At 39.0% G+C, this 25,709-nt stretch overlaps 1 long non-coding RNA gene across 1 annotated transcript; it reads left to right on the top strand.

Annotated features, from left to right (window-relative positions):
* The first annotated feature begins 9,656 nt into the window (after positions 1-9,656).
* On the top strand, positions 9,657-18,331 carry LOC144457520 (uncharacterized). The gene is made up of 2 exons (XR_013486877.1): positions 9,657-15,435; positions 16,376-18,331. It is a non-coding gene; the product is annotated as an uncharacterized LOC144457520 (long non-coding RNA).
* The last annotated feature ends 7,378 nt before the right edge of the window (positions 18,332-25,709 follow it).

Raw genomic sequence — 25,709 nt, 5'->3', positions numbered from 1 at the left:
GGTAGTTTTCATGTCTTGAGGAAGCTTTTGTGGCCTATGTTGAGATCTTTCAGTAGGTTACAACTTTACCTAAATTCCCTAGGTCTTACTCCCTCCATTTATTTCCTGTAACTGTCAATCTTTGATTAACTAAAGCATCCACATAGAATGGAGTTCAAAGGTTGTACCAATAACTTTGTAGGCAAAATGTTATAGTTAAAGGGAGACCACCTTGAACTGCCCATCTTTTCACATTATTTGACAACAAATCTTGGCTGCCATTTTTTTTCTGGTACATTTCGTTTTCTCCGTTTTTGAATGAGAATCTTGATTGGGTAGGATTTTTAGTTCCTCTTGTTTCCTTGAAAATTCCTTTATAAGAAGGTTGGATGTCACAGTGGACAGAGCACCTGCCCTGGAGTCAGGAGGATCTGAGTTCAAATCTGGCCTCAGACACATAACACTTACTAGCTTGTGACTGGGTAAATCAGTTAACCCCAACTACCTCAAAAAAAAAAAGGGTTGGATGAATTAAATACTTTTCCTTGAGAATTAGAGAGAGAACGAAACTTTACAAGGAGCTCAGCAGAAAAGTTATCCCATGCCTCATGGGACCTTCATAAAGTACACCCTACTGTCAAAGAACCAGACTGAGATCAGTCACATAAGCCAAAAGAGAATACACTTGTTAAACAAGGGAAAATAAGGCCAGATTGCTGTGAGTCCTGTTCTCATTATATTCATGCACAGCTGCACCCTTTTGTAAGTTTCTGGTAGGGATGTTGGTTAAGTAGGAGCAGTCTGTTAAGCAGTGGGGGGAAAAAATCCAGGCTCTTTCTTATAGCTTTCTGTGATTTCTAGGTTTACATTCTAAACAGTTTGCCTTTGGAATATCCTTGTGCTTTTGTCCGAGTTTACTTACCACAGAGGTTCCTTATTCAAAGTATTTCGCTGCTCCAAGATACAGTAATTATCTTTGTTCCCCTTCTTTTGGTCTACCCCTTTATATCCAAGACAAGAGAATCTCTTGTCTCTTGGACAGTAAGGACTGTTGGCTCACTGCACCTGAAGGGTCATCTGATGGTGGGAGGGAGGCTAGGAATACGAGGATCACTGCAACTGGGAGCACATGACCTATAAAAAATGGGTTCCTCAGTCACATGAAGGAGTCCCCAAACAGGAAAAGCATGCTTTAAAAGTTTCTTTGGGACTACTGAAGCAGCAGTTGTTCAACGCGGAAAGGCCTCAATCCATTCATTGGACAGAATGCAGAACAGTGGGCCTTCTGGAGGGGGTTCAGTACCTTGTCTCACCTTTACAGGTTTCTATTGTACCCCAGTGTAATAGATTCTCAAATCAAATACAGAATCTTCTGTTAAGTATTAAAAGCTCTCCATAATCCAGCCCCTTTCTAGGTTTCCAGTCTTCTTACGCCTTATTTTCCCCTACTTTCTCTTTGATCTTTGATCACAATGGCCTAATTCCTATTCTTTGTACATGCTGTTCATCACCATCTTTTGCATTATTATCCAGTATTTTTCTATCACCCCCATCAGTGTCTCCGGTGCAGGACAGATACTGGGATCACCTGATTGAACAAAGGTGTTCTAATGGGTCTTGGTTGCCCAGGATGGATGGCAGAGTTCTTCAAATAACATATACATTTCAGGAAAAATACAAGTAGTAGGATATTTGACCCCTGCACCATCATCTTTGAGAACTCAGGGATACCTGATGATTGTAACAGTAAGAATCATGAGAAAACATTTATGGCTCTCCTGCTACGGTCAGAGGAATTTTCTATGAAAAGAGGAGGAAACACATGGTTATGATAACCTCAGAACTGTTCTTAAAAAATCACACATTGACCTATCATAGGTATAGTGGGACAACAATCCCTCAGCTCTATTTAATTTCAAGTAAATGTCATAAATGTCTTTTTGATTAGCCAGTTCTTACATCAGAACTTCATATATTCAAGAGATCTCATAGCCAGGTCCTTGATCTAATGGGTGGGCAACTTTCCTGCTTAGAGAGAGGAATTAGCACAATGGGGAAACTGAGTCAAGAGTATCCTGCCATTATCTTTGTAAGATGACCCTCTCAGCCTTCGCAACAATCTACATCCATCTGAGGATGAGCTAGTAAATGTTTAATAAACAGCTTTAGGGGAGGAAATGAGAGCAGGCCACACTTTTAATTTGCATTATTTATATTTTTGTAATTTGCATTATTAACATTTTCTCCTTGTTTTCTTAAGTTTAGGCAATTAGCAAAATAATCATTCAAGGCTTGAATTGTAGCATTTGCTAATTTCCAAGTAAATACACTGAAAATTTAGGAACCTGCTCTGGAGAGTCGGGTTTGAGCTAGCTCTAGCACACCCTTGTGGCTGACTATCTTTGCACTGGCAAATGTAAAAGCTCTTTCTGTGAGTGGCTGCTGACATTTTCCTTTGAAAGATAGTCTACTGACAACAATTGTTTAAACAATTTTTTCTTGAATCCAGACTAAGAACAAATAAAATTATAGCCTATGAGATCCTACCTCCTAAAATAAGTCCTACTGTTTATAATTTTGAGTAGGGTATAGTTGTATCTGAAGTTAATAGTAATGCCAGTAAGTTCACAATAAGTGACAGTTATTGAAAACATTACATGCTTTATATTTATTAAATGTCTATAAGACCTTTTGAAAAGCTTTTAGTTTTTCCTTTCTTCCTAGTTGGATGTCAATCTTTAGAAATTAATAAAGTAATTATATTCTGTGATTTTACTCAGAAAGTAAATCTAAGAATGCTCACTCAAAATCAAAAAGGCACTGGCTAAATTTAGTCCAGATAGCTTAATGCAAACATTTTTTAAACTTGAGGTCTGTGGATGCAAGTTTGGGCCAAAGACCTCAGGGCAGTCCCTGCCCTCAAGGAGCTTGCACTCTAAGGGTGGAATATAACACTTAGAAAGAAGGGAGTTGAAAACTGGGTGGAGGATCTCAAAGGCCTTGGTGGAGAGTCTAGAGTGAAATCTGTAGAGGAATGAAGACAAAGCTGACCTAGACCTCCTCCTTAAAATGAAGGTCTTGGGGGAAACCTGAGAATCGGAGGGAGAGGCCAGATGGGCTGAGGATACTTCCAATGTAAGAAGTAGTCCAGGAGTGGTGTGAACTTCCGGGATGAAGAGGTTTCTACGGCAAGACAAAATCCTGTGGAGAGTCAGGAGTGAAGTCTTTGTTTTCCTCACTTCTGGCATTTAATTTACAGAGATCAAACTTTGATAAAAAATTATTGTAATTGATGCCCAAGTTCTTTCATCTTTCATCATCCATTTTTGGTCATCAATAGCATTTAAAAAATAAGGTGAGTTGGAATTTTAATTGCATGCCATTTCTTTTTCTCATTTTTATCCTTCCTCCCCGGTTTGTTTTAATTTCAGTCCTAAGTCAATGGTCACAGACAGCTGATTCAGAAATGACTTCCATCAGTGATGAATCATTTCCTGTCTATTACAATGCAATCAATTTCATTTTTTGTGATGCTATTCCATACCATATTTGGTGCCTTCCAATTCTTTTGTTAAGGCATTGATGATTTAAAAGCATGAGGCTTCTGTTTAGTGTATGTGGCTCTGACCTCATTCCTCTTCATGACCTATATTTTCCTACATATTTCTCACCATCTTCGCATACTTTTGTATTAAAGTCACTCAGTATCAAAGTATATGTCATTTGAGTTTAAACTGACCAAGAAGCTTCAGCACTTCTGTCTTACTACAAGGATCAACTGTTTGACGTCTGAAGCTCATCACAACACAACGTTTATCTTTTCAGAATAATTTAATTACTTCCCCTTGCCCCACCTCTCATTCTAGTCCACCTGCCTAGGTTTTTTTTTCTTTTCTCATTTATAACATTCAATCTCCAGCTGACAGCTTTTACACAGTAAAAAAGTAAATTGAAGTAAAAAATATTCCCCTTGCCTGGAATAGTCTCCTCATCTCCTCTACCTCTTAAAGCACTCAGTTCTCTTCAAAACTCAGCTCAAGTGATGTTTTCTACTCTAAGAGACCTTTCAAGTTATCAATGCACCTTCAGTTTATTCTGTATTTATGGGCATTGTTGTTCAGTCCTGTCTGACTCTTGGTGACCCCATGGACCATACTGTTTTCTTGCAAAGATAATGGGGTGGTTTGCTATTTCCTTCTCCAGTGTATTAAAGCAAACAGAAGTTAGGTGACTTGCCCAGGGTCACGAAGCTAATGTCTAAGACCACATTTGAACTCAGGTCTTCCTGACTCCTGAGCCAGTGCCCTATCCACCTAGCTGCCTTCATTTACTGGCATATGTTTTGTGTTCACTTTCATTGAATGTGTTGCATCCCTCCAGGAGAACATAAGCTCCTCATCTATAAGGTCTATTGAATTTTTTTTTCATATTTTGTGTTTGTGTCATCAATACCTAGCACAGTGCCTGGCATATAGTAGGTGCTCAATCAATGCTTGCTGATTTTTTGGCTGATTCTACACTTATAGTCTTTCTTTGTTTATTTTCTTCCTTCCTTCCTTCCTCTTTCTTTCTTTCTTTCTTTCTTTCTTTCTTTCTTTCTTTCTTTCTTTCTTTCTTTCTTTCTTTCTTTCTTTCTTTCTTTCTTTCTTTCTTTCTTTCTTTCTTTCTTTCTTTCTTTCTTTCTTTCTTTCCCTCTCCTTTACTTGGTGGTTTCTCCTTCCAAACTCATTAGAAATTCAATACCTTCTTGGTTTCTCTCATTTAAAACCCATTTTTAGAAAAAAGACTGGAAATACATTAACACTAAGGTGTAAGATGGTGTAAGAACAACCTAAATTGTCACCTTTCCACTGAGGTATTTACATTTTAAAAGAAATTCAGGTTAAAGTGATGAAGTTCTAAAGATCAGAAGTCTTCATAAAGATAGGTGGAGGAAGTACTTGGGGGAGGGGTGGGTTGAAGGGAATAGAAGGGGAATTTCCTGGGACTCTCGAAAAGTCAATTTCTGCGCAATGGCAGCTCCTGCTTATCCGTTTTGGGAAAGGGTGAGCTGTGCCCAGAGTGGGGCTGGCGATTAGCCAGGTATGCAAATGAGCCAGGATATAAAAGAATTAACCATCCTAAGGAAATAAAGCAGGGTGTGATTCAAAGCCAGCAGCAGGAAACCGACATTTAAGCGAGGAGTAATCACAGTTCAAAGTTCAAAGACTAGGAGGAGCTCCACCAGAGATCCTGGGGCAGGTTTATAAATAGAATTATACAAAAGATTGACTTCATTTTTGAATGACGATATCCCCCTACTCATCTACAGCCAGAACGGTTGTGGGTTAAGACTAGAAACCCCAAGGCTGCCAACAGCAAAACCTAGGTCGTACTCCTGGACTGCGGGGGAAAAAATTAGCGGTGGTTTGGTGTTTTCTTATTGTCTTTTTTATTTGCTTATTTGGTTTTTTTTTGGGGGGCAGGGGGCTGGTAATAATAAGCCTTGAGCTTTTCACCTCCCTCAGTTACACCAAACAAGTTGGTGTATGGAGACGGAATTTTTTGAACAAAGACATTGTAACACAAACAGGCAAGGTCAAACAAGGTGGGGCTCTGCAAATAGAGGCTTTCTTGGCTAATGAAGCACTCTCAGGACACTAAAGACTGGTGGTCGCATACATTGCTGCCACCTGGGAAGCAATCACCATTATCTTGCAATACAAAGTTGGGAAATAATTGAGGAAAGGAAAGTAGAAGAGGTGGAAGTACAGGGAATTGTCATAGGAGAGGGTAATTTTAGAGTTAAAAATGATCATAGCTAGAATTTGTATAGCATTTTTAGGTTTGCAAATCATTTTATATGTGCTATCTCATTTGATTCTCACTATAACCGTGAGAGGCAGGTGTTATTATTAACCCCATTTTTGCTGATGTGGAAACTGAGGCTCAAAGAGGTGGTAGAAAATTATTAGTACCAAATGTAATATTAACTGACACTATCCCTTAATCACCCTAACAATGTCATGGATTTTAGTAATGTCTTTACATTTCAATTCTTAAGATATTTACTCTTAATTAAGTTGAGCTTAACCACACCATAGGTCTCCCCACCTGGAAATTTTTCCTTGTAAAGGAATTTAGCTTAAGCTGGATCTAAACTTCTACTGTCCTTGCCCCCTTCTGTTGGGATTCATGGCATGAAGGGCAAAACGGCCAGAATGAAGTGGTTTTCCTTGCCTGGACTAGCAAGGGTCGCTAGGGTCTCATGACTGGGTCTTGCTACCTCATACTACCTCCCTCTTCTCCCTTTCCTTAAAGAATCTTTTTTTGGATCTCTTGGTTGGGAAATCCATTGTGCTCTTACGGAACATCGTCCAGGGTGGCAAGTTTGCTACCCTGTTATCTCAATTAAAGATGCTTTATTCCTCAACTCATGGCTTTGATTTATTTCAGGACTTGACAGAACTTAACAAACTTTTCAGGGTCATACAACTAGTAAATATCTGTATTCCTGACTCCAAGTTCACTACTGTATGGACTGTGCCACCTGACTGCCTCTTGGAAGAAAACTGTCAGATGATGGTGAGGTCACTCTTGCACAAGGCTGAGGCAGAATGGAAGTGGACGTTATAGAAATTGAGACAACAATCCTTAAGGGATCTAAGAGCAGACTTGATGGAATACTAATAAAGCTGCCCCCAGCCCCAATATTCTAACTTCCTTATAGGTCCCACTGAACAGCAAGCCCATTGCTCCTTCCTAGCCACTGCCCCCCCATATCCTAACTTCTTCATATATACCTCAGGGCTCACTAGGACAACAGGTGTGTCCATGAACTCATATTTCTCACAGAAACAGCTGTGAGATGTGAGACTAGACATCCATCTAGTCTTAGGACCACAATATTCAGCCAGTCAGAAAACAGCACCAACAGGATGCCCAAGCAGGATGTGGACATTAGAAGGGCTTTTCCTAAGTAGGCACTTGTGCACTAATAGCAAAAGCTGTCCTTTAGGTGAACTTATGACATAAGAGAGGCTTATTACAACATCATTATCATACATATATTCCCACCCCCATGGGTTTTTCTGTATGCATTGTGGGAAACTGCATGTGCAGTTCCACTGAGGCTTAACAAACCCCCTCCTGCCTTTTTAATATTCATAGTTTCTGTTATGTAATTACATCTTTACCCTATAAAAATCCATCTTGCTTTCATTAAAGTTGCTGGTTCCTCTTGGAATTTAGTGCACTTCATCAGAGGTGTCAATCTCAATAAATGCCTATACTTGGATTAGAGATGGTCTGACTCTGAATTCTTTGAGATGGTTCCACCAGAACACATCATAAAACCTCAACAGACTGACCGAAGTATTGTGTTCAGAAGGAGAAAGGTGACAATCCTATTTTCTTCTATGATGGCCAGACCCCATCTGTAGCACTATATTCACTTTCTGGTGCTACTAGGACCAGGGGGTAGATGCTGTCAAGAAACAGATTTTTGACTGAGTATGAAGAAACATTTTATAATCATTAGAACTGCACTAAAATGGAATGGGTCACCTCAGGGCCCATTCTAGGTCACCTCCTTATTGCTAGAATTCTTCAAACAAAGGCTAGGTGATCACTTGTCAGGGAATTGTGATTATGATGATTCAGGTAGGGGTCAGACTAATTGACATCTAAGTTCTCTTCCTATTCCAGCATAGAAAAAGTAGCTACTTAAAATGAGTCAATTTCAGACCCTGTAAGAAAAGTCTGCTCTGTACTTCTTTTCCCTCCATTCAAATTTGTTGTTTTTGTTCAGTTGTGTCTGATTCCTTATGACCCCATTTGGGATTTTCTTGGCAGAGATACTGGACTGGTTTGCCATTTCCTTCTCCAGAATGGAGAAAGTGGAATCATGCAGGATTATGTGACTTGCCCAGGGTCAACAGCTAGTAAGTGTCTGAGGCCAGATTTGAAATCAAGATGATGAGTCTTCCTGACTCCAGACCTGGTGCTCTATCCACTGTACTGCCTAGCTGCCAATATATTTCTCCAACTGGATGACTAATGCAAGAATTTCCATAATTAGAAATTAATTAGTTGGCTTATAGCTTGTCATTTATTAAGGTGCAAATAAACTAGGGAGTCAGAAAAACATTGTCTTGTCTATAATTTACACATTCATGCAAGTTTATCTCCATTCTTGGGAACTGGCTTTTATGATGGCAAAAAGAAAGATGATATAAAGATACTAGATACCTGAAGATGGAAATAGGTGGCCTAGGAGGGGGGAAATGGCTTAGAAAGTGAGAATATTAGAGAGGGTGGTTAAAATAAATTCATTTTCTTTATAATTTTGCAGAGGGATAACCCTGGACCTACCACTATTGTCTATATTTGGTATCAAAATGAGCATCTTTTGCAACTCAAACCACATTAACTGTCTCTGGCCAATTCCTTCCTGTAAACTTCTCCACTTGTTTCGCTCCTTACCACAGAAAACTATAAATCCTCTGCTGCAAGACTCCATCAAAGTACACCCTTTGCTTATTGCTCCTTTCACTTCTCTGTGCTTTCCCCATCATTTTCTACATTGTCTCCCCTTCCTGTTTTAACTTCTCCTTCTGTATATACCTCTCCCATTTTCTAACTTACTTATCTTTCTTTTCATCTCATTTCCAAAGTTAAGGAGAACCTTTCTTGGTTAAGTGTGACTGTGATGTCAGAAGCCTTTTCCAGACATCCTTAGACCTGAGTCATCTTGGGAACTTTTCTGGTTCCCTCTGCCATGTTTGCCCTTGTGCAAATAGTGCTATAGAGCTAGCTCTGTATATCTATGTATCTTTATCTCTATGAAATGATAAGCAAAGAGTGTACTTTGATGGAGTTGTACAGCAGAGGATTTAGATGTGGTAAGGAGCAAAACAATTATGTTTGTACACACACACACACACATACATATCCTGTTAACAATAGGTATAGAAAGAGAAAGAGAAGAAAGAGAGAGCACTCTACTCAAGAATGGCCATTTGTATTAGATGTTCAGTTATAATTATATTCAGTATGTATTTTCAATATATTTATACACACATATATGTATGTATATATGTATGTATGTATATATGTATGTGGAGAGAGAGAGAGAGAGTATACTCTATTTACGAATGGCCATCTGTAGTGGATAGAGCACCGGCCCTGGAATCAGGAGGACCTGAATTCAAATGCAACCTCGGACACTTGACACTTACTAGCTGTGTGACCCTGGGCAAGTCACTTAACCCCATTGCCTAGCCAAAAAGCAAAAAAAAGAAATGGCCACCTATATTAGATATTGTTCAGTTATAGTTATATTCAGTATGTATTTTCAGCATATTTATACCCACATATATATGTATTATGTGGATAGAGAAAGTATACTCAAGAATGGCCATTTATATTAGATATTGTTCAGTTATGTTTATACACACATGTATGTATGTATGTGGATAGAGAAAGTATACTCAAGAATGGCCATTTATATTAGATGTTGTCCAGTTATGTTTATACACATATGTATGTATATATGTGGGGAGAGACAGTACACGCTACTCAAGAATGGCCATCTATGTTAGATGTTGCTCAGTTATAGTTATGTTCAGTATATTTATACACACATATATGTATGTATGTGTGTATATATATATATATATATATATATATATGGAGAGAGAGAGAGACAGAGACAGAGACAGAGAGAGAGAGAGAACTCTCCACTCAAGAATAGCCATCTTTATTAGATGTTGTTCATTTATTTCAGTCATATCTATTTGCAGAGGGTTGTTGTTAATGTTGTTGAGTCCTATCTGACTCTTCGTGACCCCATTTGGGATTTTCTTGGCAAAGATACTGGAATGGTTTACCCTGCCCTTCTCCAGCTCATTTTACAGATGAGGAAACTGAGACAAACAGAGTTAAGGACTTGTCCAGGGTTACACAGCTAGTATCTGAGGCCGGATATGAACTCAGATCTTCCTGATGTAAGGCCAGCCACTCTATCCGCTGTGCCACCTAGGTGCCTTGGTTGCCACCTAGGTGCCTCACATAATCTACTAATTTCTTATCATTTATATTCTGCTGCTCCATCACTTATAACATTCAAATATTCAGTTTGGCCATGGGAGGAATCCTACTCAAGTATTTCCCAGCTATTTCCTCCCCTCTTGATTGGATGGGACCTGTCCCTAGGGGGTCACTCTTCTGACTGACTGGTAGATGGTGAGGGAAAGAAGTAGCAAGAAATACTTGAGTAGGATTCTTCCAATGGCCTAAATGAATATTGCAATGATACATATTTCATACAAACACACATAGTAGGTGCTGAATAAAGGCCTGTTGAATTAAATTGAATGAGTTTGTTGCAATAAAGCAGCCTGCCCATACTCATTAAATAACTTTTATTTCTTTTAGATGAATTCTATTTTGGGGCAATTTTCTTTGTAACATTCACCACAGAACTTCTTAATGGATGTCTCAGTGATATAGCTGGCACCCACTCCAGATCCTTCACAGCTATGCCTTGTCTGTAGGATTTTCATTAAGGAACATGGGCCCAAGGAACATAAATTGGTCTAATTCTCATTTCATTATTGAGCTCTCTTGGAAAAACAACTTGATTTCCCATTATAGCAGACTTAGAATTGTGCATGCTTTATTGGTGTGGGAATAGTTTTAAGATTAGAGAAAGTGAGTAGGAGGGAGGAAGAAAAAAAAAGGAAAATAAAAAGACAGCAAATAGATAACAAGGGAATTATGGAATGGAAAGTCATGCTTCTAATGCAATCAGTGTGTGTGTGTGTGTGTGTGTGTGTGTGTGTGTATTAGGCAGCGTACTTTTAAAGCCATAATCCTATCAATTCCTCTATTATTGATGTAGACTTTGTATCTTCATCAGAAGCCAAGATTGCTTTTAGCAGTGACATACTTTGCTGGCAGATGCTGTGTCCGCTTCCTCTATTGACTTTGCCTATGTGCTGCAGAAAAATACACTCCTGGTTACAAGTATTGCTTTAGCAAGTTCAGCAGTTGTTTACCTCCGCTCCTCTTCTCTTCTCCTCCCTACTCCCAGGACTGTTAGATTTTAGTTCAGCTCACACTACACAGCAGCTGAAGGGAACAGCAAGAATTCCAGGTAGCCTATGGATAGCTGGAGAGCTTCATTAGTCTCTGACTCTCCATGACACAGTACCTGCTGCACAGGGCATTACCAAAGAAGCCCATGGTATGCTTAGCTGTTGGGCTAAGAACTAGATGCAGCAATCTTAGCACAGCAGGAGAAGAGTAAATGAGATACATGGTTCTGTATTGGAAGGTGGCCTAAAGGGACAGGGTGTGACCTGAAGTGCCTCAAGAAGAAGTAAAACTGGGGCAGCTAGGGGACACCTATTAGCTGTGTGACCCTGGGCAAATCACTTTACCCTGATTGCCTCTAAAAAAAAAAGCAAAGGTACTACTCTCAGATGAAAGAACCCCTAACATTGCCAGCCTGTCTTCCTCTTCTCTCCAATAACTTTTACTCCCTCCCAAATCTGGAGGACCAGAAGAAAAATTGCTAGGGGCTTAGCATTATGTTGTTTTCCCTAGTTGTGACAAAGCAAGAATTAATTGCACCTATCTTTTTATTAGTAGTGCTAGGAGATGAATTTTTTTGGCACTAGAAACACCTGAATGTTATTTTCATGAATTCATGAACAAGAGGACTCAATGTAGATGTCCCTCAGGGTGACGCCAGACTGTGCTAACAATTGAGTTTTCTCTAAAGAAGACTCAATTGGAGAAATTCTGTATTGAGCTGGGCTTTTGGACCTAACTTGGTGTATCAGTCACAGGCTCTTTTTCTCCTTGATTCCACAATAAAAGGAAATAGGATTAAACTATAGTCTAGAGGCAGCAGGGAATAGTAGAAAATTGGCCTTGGAGTCGAGAAGGTCTGCCTTGGACACATAATGGTTTTTTGACCCTTGACATGTCAAACAGTCTTCCAAAACCCAAAGATGATGTTTAAGATTATAAATTACAAATTAATGCCAATCTGCGTTGGAAGAGGGAGTTTCCTGTCTGGAGGTAACTTGTACCAATGAAATCCCAGGTCTGGTCCAAAACAAAATGATCAATTTAGGATTGACATAAAGAAGAAATTTCTTCTGCATGAGAAGTAGTATTTCCTCCCCCTCAAATGTCTTCTTTTTTATTAACCAATAACCAAGGAAGCCACATAGTCTCTTTCTCTGGATGTCTACAGGAACCTGTTAGACTAGCATCTACATGGGTACGTGATATCATGATTATATCTCTCAAGGTTCCTTCTAGCTCTGGAAGAACTAGTACTTAGCATAGTGCCTGGCACATGGTAGGAGTGTAATAAAAGTGTATTTATTGAATAAGTTCTATAATAGCTAATTTATCAATAGTTCTATGATAGATAATTTTGTGGCAGTCCTCTGAACAATTCCCCAATTTGTACTCCTGGGGTGATTAGCCGGAAGGAAGTTCCTGCCTTGGGTTCTAGGAGTAACTTTATTGGTAAGTACTCTTATTACTATAGTTTACAAGTCTCCTACCAGTGGGCTTCCCATTAACAGTCAGTCAGTAGACACTAGTACAGGGGTGGGGAACCTGTGGCCTTAAGACCACATGTGGCCTTCTAAATCCTTAAGTGTGGCCTTTTGACTCAATCCAAATTTTATAGAACAAATCCTTTTATTTTTATTAATACATTTTTGTTCATCTTTTATATTTTTATTTTATTTTTAAAATGAACATATTAAAAATACCAAAGAATAAAATAAGTTTCAATGAAATAATCCTCCCAGACTGACTGGCACAATTAGAACATTAGTAAGTCATAAGGGCTAAATTACATGCTAATTATTTAGTTCTAACTTCCCCATCTGACTGGTGCTACTATTGCACAAGGCTGGTTGGTGAGAATTTATAAGGGTTGAGTGTGCCAGTCTGTTATCAGCTTTTAACAATGGTGCACTATTTCTGTTTGAAGAAGAATTTTTAAATAGTTGCACAGCTCAATGGTATTTTTTAATTCTGTCTGCTTAACAGCCCATCATATCAAAGAAGACCAAGAGAATGCTGAAGGAAGAAAACAACTTTTTAAGGAGGATTGGGAATTGTAATATTATTTTGTTTCTGCTAAAGATAACATGATTTGCTTGCTTTGTGATACTGCAATATCAACATTGAAGGAATTCAGTGCTCATCAGCATTATAACACTCATAAGGACTACAAATATTTTAAATTAGGAGAGGTGCAAAAGGTTGTATTGCAGAAATTAAAAGATGAAAAGCAAAAGCAAAGGCAACTCTTTTAAGCAGCAATAAGACCTAGAAATAATGCCACTAAAGCAACTTAAAAAGAACCTTATATGCTTGGGGAAAAAGGGAAGCCATTCAGTGATGTAGAAATTGTGAAAAAAAATACATTGTTGAAGTTGTAGGATGCTTAGATCCTGATGATGTTTCAAAGTACAAACAACTGCCTCTTTCAATTAATTAATTAATTTTTAGTTTTCAGCATTCATTTCCACAAGATTTTGAGTTCCAAATTTTCTCCCCATCTTGCCTCTACCCCTACCCCAAGACAACATGCATTCTGAATACTCCTTCCCACAATCTGCCTTTCCTTCTATCACCCTCCCCTTCTCTTATCCACTTCCCATTCTATTTTCCTATAGGGCAGGACAGATTTCTATGCTCCATTGCCTGTATATATTATTTCCCAGTTGCATGTAAAAACAATTTTTAACATTTTTTTTAAAGCTTTGGGTTCCAAATTCTCTCCCTTCCTCCCTCCTCACTCACCCTCATTGAGATGGAAAGCAATTTGATACAGGTTATATATATGTAGTCATGCAAAATACTTCCACAGTAGTCATGTTGTGAAAAACCAACTATATTTCCGTTCATCTTATCCCACCGCCCTGTTTATTCTATTCTCTTTTGACCCTGTCCCTCCTCAGAAGTGTTTGCTTCTGATTACCCCCTCCCCAAATCTGCCCTTTCTTCCATCATTTCCCCCCTCCCCTTATGATTTCCCCCCCTATTTTCCTGTAGGATAAGATAGATTTTTCATACCCAATTGCAACTGCCTCTTTCAAGGAGAACTATAACTGATCAGCAGCATGAATTAGCCTTCAACTTTACAGACCAACTTCATACAACTTCAAAAGGAAAATATATATTATTCAATCACTTTGGATGAATCAACTGATACTACTGACTCAGCACAGGTTTTATTCTTCATTCAGGTCGTGACAGAAGATTTTTTTTTTTATGTGAAGAGTTATTTGCTTTGGGCACTCTTGCAACAGAAAACGGGGAATAGATATCTTCAACAACTTTCAAGATAAATGTTGTGAAGTTGGACTGAATTTGGTAAATTTAGTGAGTGTATGTACAGATGGTGTACCTTCCATGACAGGAAAACATGAAGGGTTTATTGCATAGATTGAAAAAAATATTAACAGATCCAGATGTTCTCATTTCTTTTCATTGTATCTTGCATCAGCAAAGTCTCTGTGCTAAAGCTATTACTTTAAGTGACACTTTGCAACAAGTTATAAGTATTGTTAACTACATTCTTGCAAATGCAACATGGCATCGCCATCTTCATAACATGCTAAAGTTGAACAAGGAGGTATTCAGTGTGGGTTTGCCGTATCATTCTAAAGGGTGTTGGCTATTGCAGGGACAGGTGTTAGCCAAAATTTTATCTCTGTGAGAACAGATAGTTACATTTCATGAAGAACGGAATCAGCAATGTGAACTATGCAAAGGAGATTTCTATAGGAATGCTGCATTTCTGTGTGATATCATGTCAAATCAAAATGGCCTCAATATTTCTTTGCAAGGTAAAACTAAATCTGTACATGTGATATGTGGCAAAAAAAAAATCCAAGCGTTTTGAAAAAATTCTCTTTAAATTTCAGATGAACATTTTCCCCAGTTAGCAAAGGTCATTGATGAGCAGGATGATATATGTGACTCATTTGAAGAATACACAGCTGTTATAAACGTATTAATTCGAGAATACAGTGAAAGGTTAACTGACTTTGAGGATCATGACATCACACTCAAATTAGCATTTTGGTCTCGCCTAGCTGATGTCACCAAGGCACCTAGAGAACTACAGATAGAATTGATTGAGCTCTCAGTAGATGACATTTTGTCTGATGCTAATTTTGATCCAATTGAAATATGGAAAAATTAAGTAGAATACTCATGCCTTCGGCAAAATGCTTGAAAAATGTTTTCTTGCTTTTCAACCGCTTGTTGCTGTGCATCTAAGTTCTCCTCCTAACCAAAATCGAGACACCCTTAAGGTTACAAATGACTGATACCAATCTAGAGGATCAACTGAAATGGTAGACCTCCATGCTGCAACCAAATATTCAAATGCTTTCCAACAAAAAGCAGCCACAACAAAGTCACTAAAAGGTGAGTTAACTTTAAAATTAACATTCTTTTTTTAAATGATTAAGTGCATAATAGTTAGATTTTTACAAAATAATGGACATTTTAAAGTATATCTAATTGAAGTTTCTTGAATGTGGCCTTATTTGATTACAGCTAAATATTAATGCTGCCTTCCAACATGAAAAGGTTCCCCACCCCTGCACTAGTAGCTCCTGGCAAAGGCATTTACTTGGATGACATAGCAATAATGGCAGTTATAAAACTTCTCCCCATAAACCTAGGGCATTTTTGTTGTTATTCAGTTGTGTGTAACTCTTCATGACCCTATTTGGGGTTTTCTTGGCAAAGGTACTGGAATGGTTTGCCATTTCCTTTTCTGGCTCATTTTATAGACGAGAAAACGGAAGTAAACAGGGCTAAGTGAATTGCCCAAAGTCACACAGCTAGTAAGTGTCTGAGGCCAGACTTGAACTCAGGAAGATGAGTCTTCCTGATTCTAGGCAAGGCACTCCATCATACTCTGCACCACCTAGCTGCCCCCTTGTACACATAATGTCCACAGGAAGAACAGTCTCAAACATAGGCTATAATGGCAATGAAGCATATGTGTAGATTATAATGGTAATGAGGGAGAAAGGGAGAAAGGAAGGAAATAAGCATTTATATGCTGCCTATAATATGCCAGGCACTGTGCCAAGCACTTTACCAATATTATCTTGTTTGGCCCTCACAACAATCTTGAGAAATAGGTGCTGTTATTATTTACATTTTGCAGTTAGGGAAACTGAGGCAAAGAGCTGGCAAGTGACTTGCTCAGAGTCACACATGTAAGTGTCTAAGGCCAGATTTAAACTCGGGTCTTCACTCCAGGCCCAGAACTTTATCAACTACACTACCTGTTGAAAAGGCAGTTCATAACTTCTAATGCTTCATGGTCTGGAAACTCTTTCTTTCTTTGTAGATTTCTCACACAGCTTCTCTCATGTACAGCATCTCTGCTGGCGGGGTGTTCAGCTGGTTTCTCAGAGTCTCCTCTCCACAACTTGACTCTTGATTAATGAGGTCCTTGAAGCTGCCTCCCTGTACCTAAGTCTGTCTGGAATGTGTTATCTCCATTCCCCACTGGATGCAGTGTCTCCTACTGGCCCAGCAGCACCTTTTCAAAGTTATATTCCTCATGGAGACAAAGACAGAAATCATTGTCAGCTGGCCACATTTGAGGAATATCAAGACCTGGAGACAGTTCTGGGGTTTGTGGCTACTATTGGAGACTTATGAAGGACCGTGCCATCAATATAAATCTTTTCATTTGTAGTCTGAGAACTATAACCAGAAGGATAGGAGGGGGCAAATCAGCCTGACAGTGTCTTTTGAAGGTTGTCCAGACAGGAAGTGTAAGCAGGTGTTAAAGGATTTGGTTTACTTCTTTTGCATAGTCACCAGCATTAGCTTTAGATGAACCAGGAAAACCCATTGACCATCCTAAAGTTTGGTGCCAATAAAATGATGATTACTACAAATCTGTTGCATCTAACAAAAGACTGAGGACCATTAACCCAAGAAACTCCTTTTGGAGCTTTAGACATCTTATTTGCCCTAATTGTCAATGGGTAATTGACAGTGAAGTCAGCTATAGAATAAAATGACATATGTTTTAAAAAAAATGTGTATGTGTGTGAGAAAGGAGGGAAAGGGAGAATGACCAGAGAATCAGGCTTAGATCTCCTATTGAAAAAGTGGTAGAAGTTAGAATTCCATTTTATAGCACTGGGATATAAGGAATCTTTTTTTTTTTATATATGAGGCAACGGGGTTAAGTGACTTGCCCAGAGTCACACAGCTAGTGAGTGTTATGTGTCTGAGGTCACATTTGAACTCAAGTCCTGCTGACTCCAGGGCCAGCACTCTATCCACTGCGCCACTTAGTTGCCCCCATATAATGAATCTTATACAGTGCATAAAAAAAGTAGCTAGTGCACCCAAGACCTTCTAATCTATGGTGACAGAAGTACTCCATGATGGCATTGGAATCTGGGCCAAGAGAAAATTTTGGATCTCGAGTGGGTGAGGTTCTACTGGCTTTAGACAGCAGCAGATGTATGCAAGAAATGTTAATCCTGTGTTCTCAATTGTGCAAAGAAAACTACTTACCTGGAGAGCATAAGCAGCAATGAGCTTTTGGAGATGATAAGGAGAAGCTTTCTGCCTGAGGATAAAAACATTATCAGCAACATGTTATTGCAACACCTCTGCCTGCTCAGGCTGGGTGGTTCCCTGAAGGACAAGCCTCTAACTATTTGCTGAATTGCTATATTCTTTTTTTTTTAAATTAACTAATTTATATTTTGTTTTCAGCATTTACTTCATAAAATTTTGAGTTCCAAGTTTTCTCCCCATCTCTTCCCTCTCCCCACCCCAAGAAAGCATGTAATTTTATATAGGCTCTACATGTACATTCACATTAAACCTATCTTCACATTGTAAAGAAGAATTAGAACCAATGGGAGAAACCACGATGTGAGAGATGATCTCTCAGAAGTGAAGCCCCCTCAAAGGGTCAACAATTCTTGTTAATAGTTCTTGATTGTTGATTTCAAAACCCTCCCCCACTCAGACCCTGTTTTTAAGTACTTAGCAGAAAGAATAGCCCTACCCCCAACCTGAATTGTTTGCCCTTGAAAAACTTACTGACTTTTCTTGTCTCTGGGCAAACTTGTGTCTCTGTGAATAGATTGTACCCCATGAAAGCCCAGCCAAAAGGGATAAGGGAAAGGGGTTAGGGAGGAGGAGCTCAAGTTAGGGTATAAATAAGCCTTGATTTCTGTAACAAACTCGTACTCTCCTGGCTGGCAATGGTTACCAGCAGCCGTACCCTTTCTCACAAGAAAGCAATAAACTCCTTTCTACTTTCAAGGTATCTAAGTCTTTGTTTTCATTTTTGAGTAAATGGTCTCTGTCCCACACAACTCGAAAGAAGAAACAAAAAAAAGAGAGAGAGAGAGAGCAAATAATATATTTCAATCTGCATTCAGACTCCATGGTTCTTTTTCTGGATGTGGACAGCATTTTTCAATCATGGGTCTTTTGGAGCTGTCATAGATCCTTGCATTTCTAAGAAGAGATAAGTATCAAAGTTAGTCATCACACAATGTGGCTGTTACTATGTACAATGTTCTCCTGGTTCTGCTCACTTCACTCAGCATCAGTTCATATGAGTCCTTCCAGGTTTTTCTGAAGTTTGCCTGCTCATCATTTCTTTTTGTTGTTGTTATGTGTTCTTTGTTCTTTTATAAAATATTTTTAAAATTAATTTAATTTTTTTCTTAGTTTTCAACTAAAGCTTTCGAGTTTTCAATTTTCTCCACCTCCACCCACTCCCCCCTTCCCAAGACAGCATGCAATCTGTTATAGGCTTTATATATACACATTTATATTAAACATATTTTCACATTAGTCATGTTGTAAAGGAGTATTAGAACCAATTAGGAGGAACCATGAGAGAGAAGAAACAAAACAACAAAAGAAAAAAAATCTAACAGCATGCTTCAATCTGCATTCAGACTCCATAGTTCTTTCTCTGGATGTGGATAGCACTTTCCATCATGAGTCTTTTGAAGTTGTCTTAGATCCTTATGTTGCTGAGAAGAGCCAAGTCAGTCATCACACAGTGTGGCTGTTACTGTATACAATGTTCTTCTGGTTCTGCTCACTTCACTCAGCATCAGTTCATATAAGTCTTTCCAGGTTTTTCTGATGTGGATTGTTCTGAAGTAGACTGTTCTGAAGTGGACAGTTCTGAAGTGGACTGCTCATCATTTCTCATAGCACAATAGTACTCCATTACATTCATATACCACAACTTGTTCAGCCATTTCCCAACTGATGGGCATCCCCTCGATTTCCAAGAATTGCCATATTCTTTGGCAAAGAATTGGAAATTGAGGGGATGCCCATCAATTAGGGAATGGCTGAACAAGTTGTGGTATATGAATGTAATAGAATATTATTATGTTATAAGAAATGATGAACAGGCAGATTTCAGAAAAACCTGAGTTTCTGAGTGGTACTTGAGGGAGGTGTGGCTTCAGATGGTCGAAAGATTTTGACAAAGGCAGTCTAAACAGACAAATGAGGACTTTTGAATGGCAGAATGGATATCTCTGTAGTTGTAAACACGCAGGGAAGCAGGACCCCACCATGTCCCTGATTTTCAGTGGTTGGCTCTCTCAAAGTTCTCTTTTGTACTACTTATGCCCATGCACAGTTTCACAGGGCTCAGATATCTCTCAGGCAATCAGGTGTCCCTTATACATGCTGACAAATCATTCCACTAATGATATGTAGTCCTATCTACCAGGATCCAGAAAGTTTGCATTGTACCAAAGGTGCTATAGGAGAATTATTTCTCTTTTACTCCTCTGCCAAGATTCTCTTGATCAGGGTCAATATTTTGAGAACAAACTACTCAAGAAGGTGCTGGCCTGGCCGTAACTCAATGAATAGGGTACAGGGACATTTATAACCTAGCCCTCAGTATGGTTTTATAAGTGTTTTCATCTTTATGTTATTTGTTTCACTGGAGTCCTTCCTAGAACAACTGTATAAGCACTGTGTGGCTCCAGGAATTTCCTCCATAACAGTAGCACATCTCAAAAGTCATCAGCAAAAAGGTTATTTGCAATTGCTATAAACTCTGTTTTGTTTTGTTTTGTTTTTTATTGTAATTTTTCCAATTACATGTAAAGGCAAATTTTAACATTTTTTAAAAATTCTGAGTTCCAAATTTTCTCCCTCCCTTCTTTACCTTCCCTACCCCTAAGACTGTAAACAATTCAATGTCGGTTATATATGTTCAATCATGTAAAACATTTCCGTATTAGTCATTCCATTTGTTTCTAAGAACTTTCGGATTTGAGGCTGGTATCAATTTGGTGGATTCTTTTGTTGAGGCTTACATCTTGAGGAGTAAGGTATTCATTAACATAATAATAGGACAAATGCAAGTGAACTGGCAGCCAAATTTCCATGTTACAACCTTTGTCTTTGGAGATTTGAGCCATGAGATTGCTGTTAGGCTGAATTCTCTCCCTTGGTTCCTTTCATGAATCCATAACTCGCAGATAGAGAGTCATGGAATTTTAGGGCTTTTAGTATCTCAGATTCCTGCCAGTTTATAATCTATCCCAGTAATATAATAAAAACTTTTTTTAAATTTGCAGACCAATTACTGACTTCCCAAGATCACTTGTGGGCTTCCTTCTTTGGTTCTTTGCCTTTTGACCATTTCCTTAACATCTATCTCCACTAGAGGGCAGGTAAGGGGGGAGAAAAAGGAAATTCCTAAATAAAAGGTTTTTATGGGATACGAGGATAAAGTAAGAGCTTTATATTTTTGTTATCACTTCAGCTTTTGTGCCCTCCCATCCTTTAGCAGAAATTCTTAACCTAGGGTCTGTGAACTTTTTTTTGGTTACCTGTATTTGAATATAATTGGTTTCATTTGCATTTTAATTTAATTCATTAAGAAAATATTACTCTGAGAAGGGATCCATAGGCTTCACCAGGCTTCTTCACAGCACACAAAAAGGTTAAGAACCCCTGCTTTATTGCATCCCGTACATTCCTCCTAACAAAAAGATGGCTGTGTTCAATTTTGAAGTAACTCCCCACACAAGTTCTCAGGCTAGCTTTTTAGAGTCTGAAAAGCCAGTTCCAGAATCAACTGAGTCTCATTTAAATACTGGAATGGAATTTTCCAGCATGATCTGGCTAGTTCTTCTAAGTCAACACTGTTAAGTGGGTGATCTCAGAACACTACCATTTACGTCCTTTCTGACATACTGCTTTTCTATTTTTGGACTACAGCGCAGCAGCAATATATGATTTCCCCTCCCCCCACCCCACCCCAGGAACTTCAGAATGTCCCCTCTTCCCATTCCTTTAACCCTGTATTTAAAGAATGCATTAAAATAACATTCAATTAACACTGTCTACTAGAAGTACCAACACAACTATTTTTCTTCTGTCACAACAAAGTTATGTTAAGCCCTTGGTACTGTCTCCGTAGATGGGAATGGGGGGGTGGCAGGGAATAGAGAAAGCAGAAGCTGATAACATGCATTTTCTCTTGATATTAATCTTACATGTTCTTTCACCTGGAAGTGAGTTCCTCAAAGTCAAGGGGTCAATAATTTCCATCAGGTTAGTTATATGGGTGGAAACTTTTCTTCATATTTCTCTGGGTCCTGTCCAAAACTGCATACCACACACATTAAACAGAGAACTGAAAGCAAGTACCTAGGCTCTTTAATTAAAAAAAAAAAAAGGTTGGTGTGGTGTGAGGTGCAGTGCTGAACAGGGTGCCATTAGTGTAGCAGAAATGGATCAGGGTATCCCTGATTAATCGGGTCCTTCCAAACAGGTAACAGAGACTAGGGGGTGTTAGGTCTTGTTACTTTCAGATTCTTTGTGGTTTCATTCACAGCTTGTAAAGGGTATGTGAATCCTTGGATGGTTCATATCCTGAATAGCCTATTCACACCTAGAGAAGGGTTCCCCCTTTCCAGACTTTGATGGGCCAACACAAAGGAATTGTAAAGAATTCGTGTTGTTTTTCTCCTTTAGGAGATAGAAAGAAGTACCCTAGTGAATTTGATGGATAGAGACAGAGAGACACAAGAAAGATGGGGGGGGGGGAGAGAGAGAGAGAGACAGAGAGAGAGAGAGAGAGAGAGAGAGAGAGAGAGAGAGAGAGAGAGAGAGAGAGAGAGAAGCACATTTATGAAGTGCTTACTATGGACCAGGAAGTATCCAGAATTAAAAATGAAATACTTCACATTTGCTGGAATCCTCTGGAGAGATTCTTTACCCAGGATTGTATACCTTAGGTTGGAGACCTAAATTTTGGGGATCCACTATCTCAGAAGGAAATCTGGTCCCTACAGAGCTTCTCAGACCACAAGGGGCTTTCCCCAAAGGGATTGAGGACCTGGGGTTCACTGGCAATCAGCTCTTCACCCCTTAAGTGAGAAGATGAATGGATATGGCTTGGTGCTTACAAATCAGCTCTATGTGAATGGGAAGGGTGGTGAATTTTGCTGTCTCCCTCTTCCACTAAGGGACCACATCTTCTCTGGACTCATAGAGTGGGGTTAATAGTTGAATACCCCAAAAAGGAAAAGAAAATCATGATTTCTATCTCGGAAAAAAAGCATAGTTCTAATAACTAATCCTACAGGATTAGGGACCTGGGCTCTCCTGGAAGTTATCCCTTCACCCACTGATGAGAAATCAGACTGTTTAGAATGAAAACTATCTCACAACTCTATTAGTTCATAAGACCATCCCTACTGTGGTCTGGACAACATTTTCTAGGTGTCCCTTTCTACACAGGGCATACCAAAATTTCTCTTTTATTCTTTGTACCATGCATAATCCCCTTTGAAGTTTAGGCAAATTTCCCAGGTGCCTATTTCAAAGAACACATGAAATTTCCCCCAGTGGATCCCTGCTACTGCAAGGACACTTTTATTAGAATTCCAGACTCAGCTAATAACTGGACAATAGGCTCAGTTAGACATAATAGAAACAAGATCAAGTGCGCCTTGAATAAGAATGAGACTTCCAAGAAAAGGGTTTAAATATTAATCCCTATCAGCATTTAACCTATATCCCTACAATATATTTAATATATCCCTACAAATAAGGCAAGAATTCTAGGTCTGCTTAAAGGTAAAAAACATAAAATATGAACATTTGTGACTTACATAGTATCTCTGACCTAGGTTAACTGCTTTTTACGGAAGCAAATGCCATACTTCTCAAACTAATTCTTTCTTCAAAAATCTTTTCTATATGTCCCTAATTCTCCATTCCTTCTGGCACCATCTTAGTTTAAGTTTTCATTATGTTAATAACTGCAAATTATATTTTTATAATGTCTTACAAGCTACAAAGTGCTTTGTTATTTATTATCCCATTTGGTCCTCACAATAACCCTGTGAAAAAGGCAAGGTAGTTCTTCTCTTCTAGGGGCAAAATGACTTGCCTCAAAGCCATCCAGTAAATGGCAGAACCCAAGTCTCCTGACTTCAAACCAAATACTATTTCCGTAGTATTCCCTGCAGAGCTGGACCAATAAAGCAGCCCTGGATGTGGTCTCCTAGATTCTAATTTCTCCCTTACCTCTGCAATCCAACCACATTCAGTTACCAGGATAGTCTTTGTAAAATCCAAATTCCAACATTTTGTTGCACTGTTCAAAATCTTTCAATGATTCTCCATTGTCTACAGGATAAGGTTAAAACTCTTTAGCCTGGCATCCAAAGGTAGGCTATAATTTGGCCCCACTTTGTCCATCAACTTTATTTCCCAATAAGACCACTCCACAATTTTTTTTTTCACTATTCTCTAAACTATCTTTGATTTCTGACTCCTACAATTTTCCCTATTGAAATTCTCTCCAGTATTCAAATATTTCCCTAGGTATATTGTTTAGTCCTACCTTCTTCACAAGGCTTTATCCAAACACTCAAGGCCACTTTGATCTCCCACTTCTTTACCCTCCCATAGCTTTATACGCATAGCTTTGAGAGACCACTCAGGTGATCCCACAGGGGAAAGGGCACTACTCTTCTTAGTCCTGTACTCAGACAATTTTTCAAGACTGATGCTCAGGAATTCCATATTTCACCTTGGCATTGCACCATCCAACCATTCCTGGCATTTGTCTCCTGGTAACATGGGACAAGTTTGTGCCAGTACTTTTGTTGGTGGCCATCCTCTCAGATACAGAATCTTCTACCACTGTTGCTCTAGGGACTCTGCTGACATAGTCCTTGAAAGCTTCCCAGGATCTCTAGAACTTTCAAACTTTTAGCCCCCATATCCACTGTGCAATAATGACCTAAGATCCGGAAAGAACAAACAGAAAAAATTTGGAATTGAAAGCCAATTAGAGTAAGGAGATAGAAAGAGAGCCTCCAGATGTCCTCAATTAATTCAAGTCTCAGCCCAAACAAATTACATTTCAGTATATTGAAAAATTTTGTGGATGGGATTGAGGAATTGTGGAAAATAGAATTGGAGATAGGCAAATGTTCTGGTTTTTCCCAAGGGGAGGGAAGTGGTTTCTCTGGATTATGAGTCAGTGAACTAGATGAATTGATGAAAAAAAAAAGTTATTTAGTGTTTGCTATGTGCCAAACACTGTGCTAATCAATGAAGGCACATATACAAAGCCCTCTAGAAACTTAGATTCCCTCTTTAGTCTGGCTTCCAACCTCATCATCAACTAAAACTGCTCTTTCCAAAGTTATTAATAGTGATTTCTTAATTATAAAATCTATTCGCCTGTTTTTCAATCATCCTTCCTGATCTCTCTACAGCATTTAACATTGCTCCTCCTGAATCACCTCTGCTGTCTAGGTTTTTATGACACTACTCTCTCTTGGTTCTCCTTTTATCTGTCTGACCATTCTCTCGGGCACCTTTGCTGGATCTTCATCCACGCTCACCAATTATGGCTGTTTCCTGAAGTTCTGTCTAGGACCTTTTTATCTTTGTCACCGTACTCACAGCACTTCCCACTGATTCAATTATCATCTCTATGCAGATGATTCCTACATCTGTATAGTTAGCCTTTGCCTCTCTCCTATCCCACATTATCAACTGCCTATTGGCAATTTCCAACTGAATGTTCCACGGGCATCTCAACTGCAATACTTTCAAAACAGAAGTCATTATATTTCCCCTTCAATCCACACCTATTCTTAACATCCATATTATAGTCAAGGATATCACAGGCCTTCCAACACCCATTTTTGTACCCTCTGTGTCATCCTCATCTCCTCACTTTCACTCATCACACTATCTAGTTCATTGCCAAATCTTGTCATTTCTTATATAGTCAGTCAGCCAGTATCTCTGTGGAGGCTACAACCTGAGTTATCCTCTACTCTACACTCTTGATGGGCAGCTAAGTGGTATAGTGGGGAGAACACTGGGCTTACAATCAGGAAGACATCTTTCTGAGTTCAAATCCAGTCTCAGACACTTACTAGCTGCGTGACCCTGGGGCAGTCACTTAACTCTGTCTCAGTTCCTGATGTGTAAAAGGAGCTGGAGAAGGAAATGGCAAACCACTCCAGTTTCTATGCCAAGAAAGCCCAAAATGGAGTCACAAAGAGTTGGGCACAACTGAACAACAACACTCTCCCCATTTCTGATCAGTTGCCAAGCCCTGTCAATTCCAAACCTACAATATCTCTTGACTCTGTTCCATTTCTCCATTAACA

This window comes from Phascolarctos cinereus, unplaced genomic scaffold, assembly GCF_003287225.1.
Source record: "Phascolarctos cinereus isolate Bilbo 61053 unplaced genomic scaffold, phaCin_HiC Scaffold_1;HRSCAF=81, whole genome shotgun sequence".
Lineage (NCBI taxonomy): Eukaryota > Metazoa > Chordata > Mammalia > Diprotodontia > Phascolarctidae > Phascolarctos > Phascolarctos cinereus.
The sequence above is the reverse complement of the archived record's forward strand: the minus strand, read 5'-3'. Positions and strand labels throughout refer to the sequence as shown.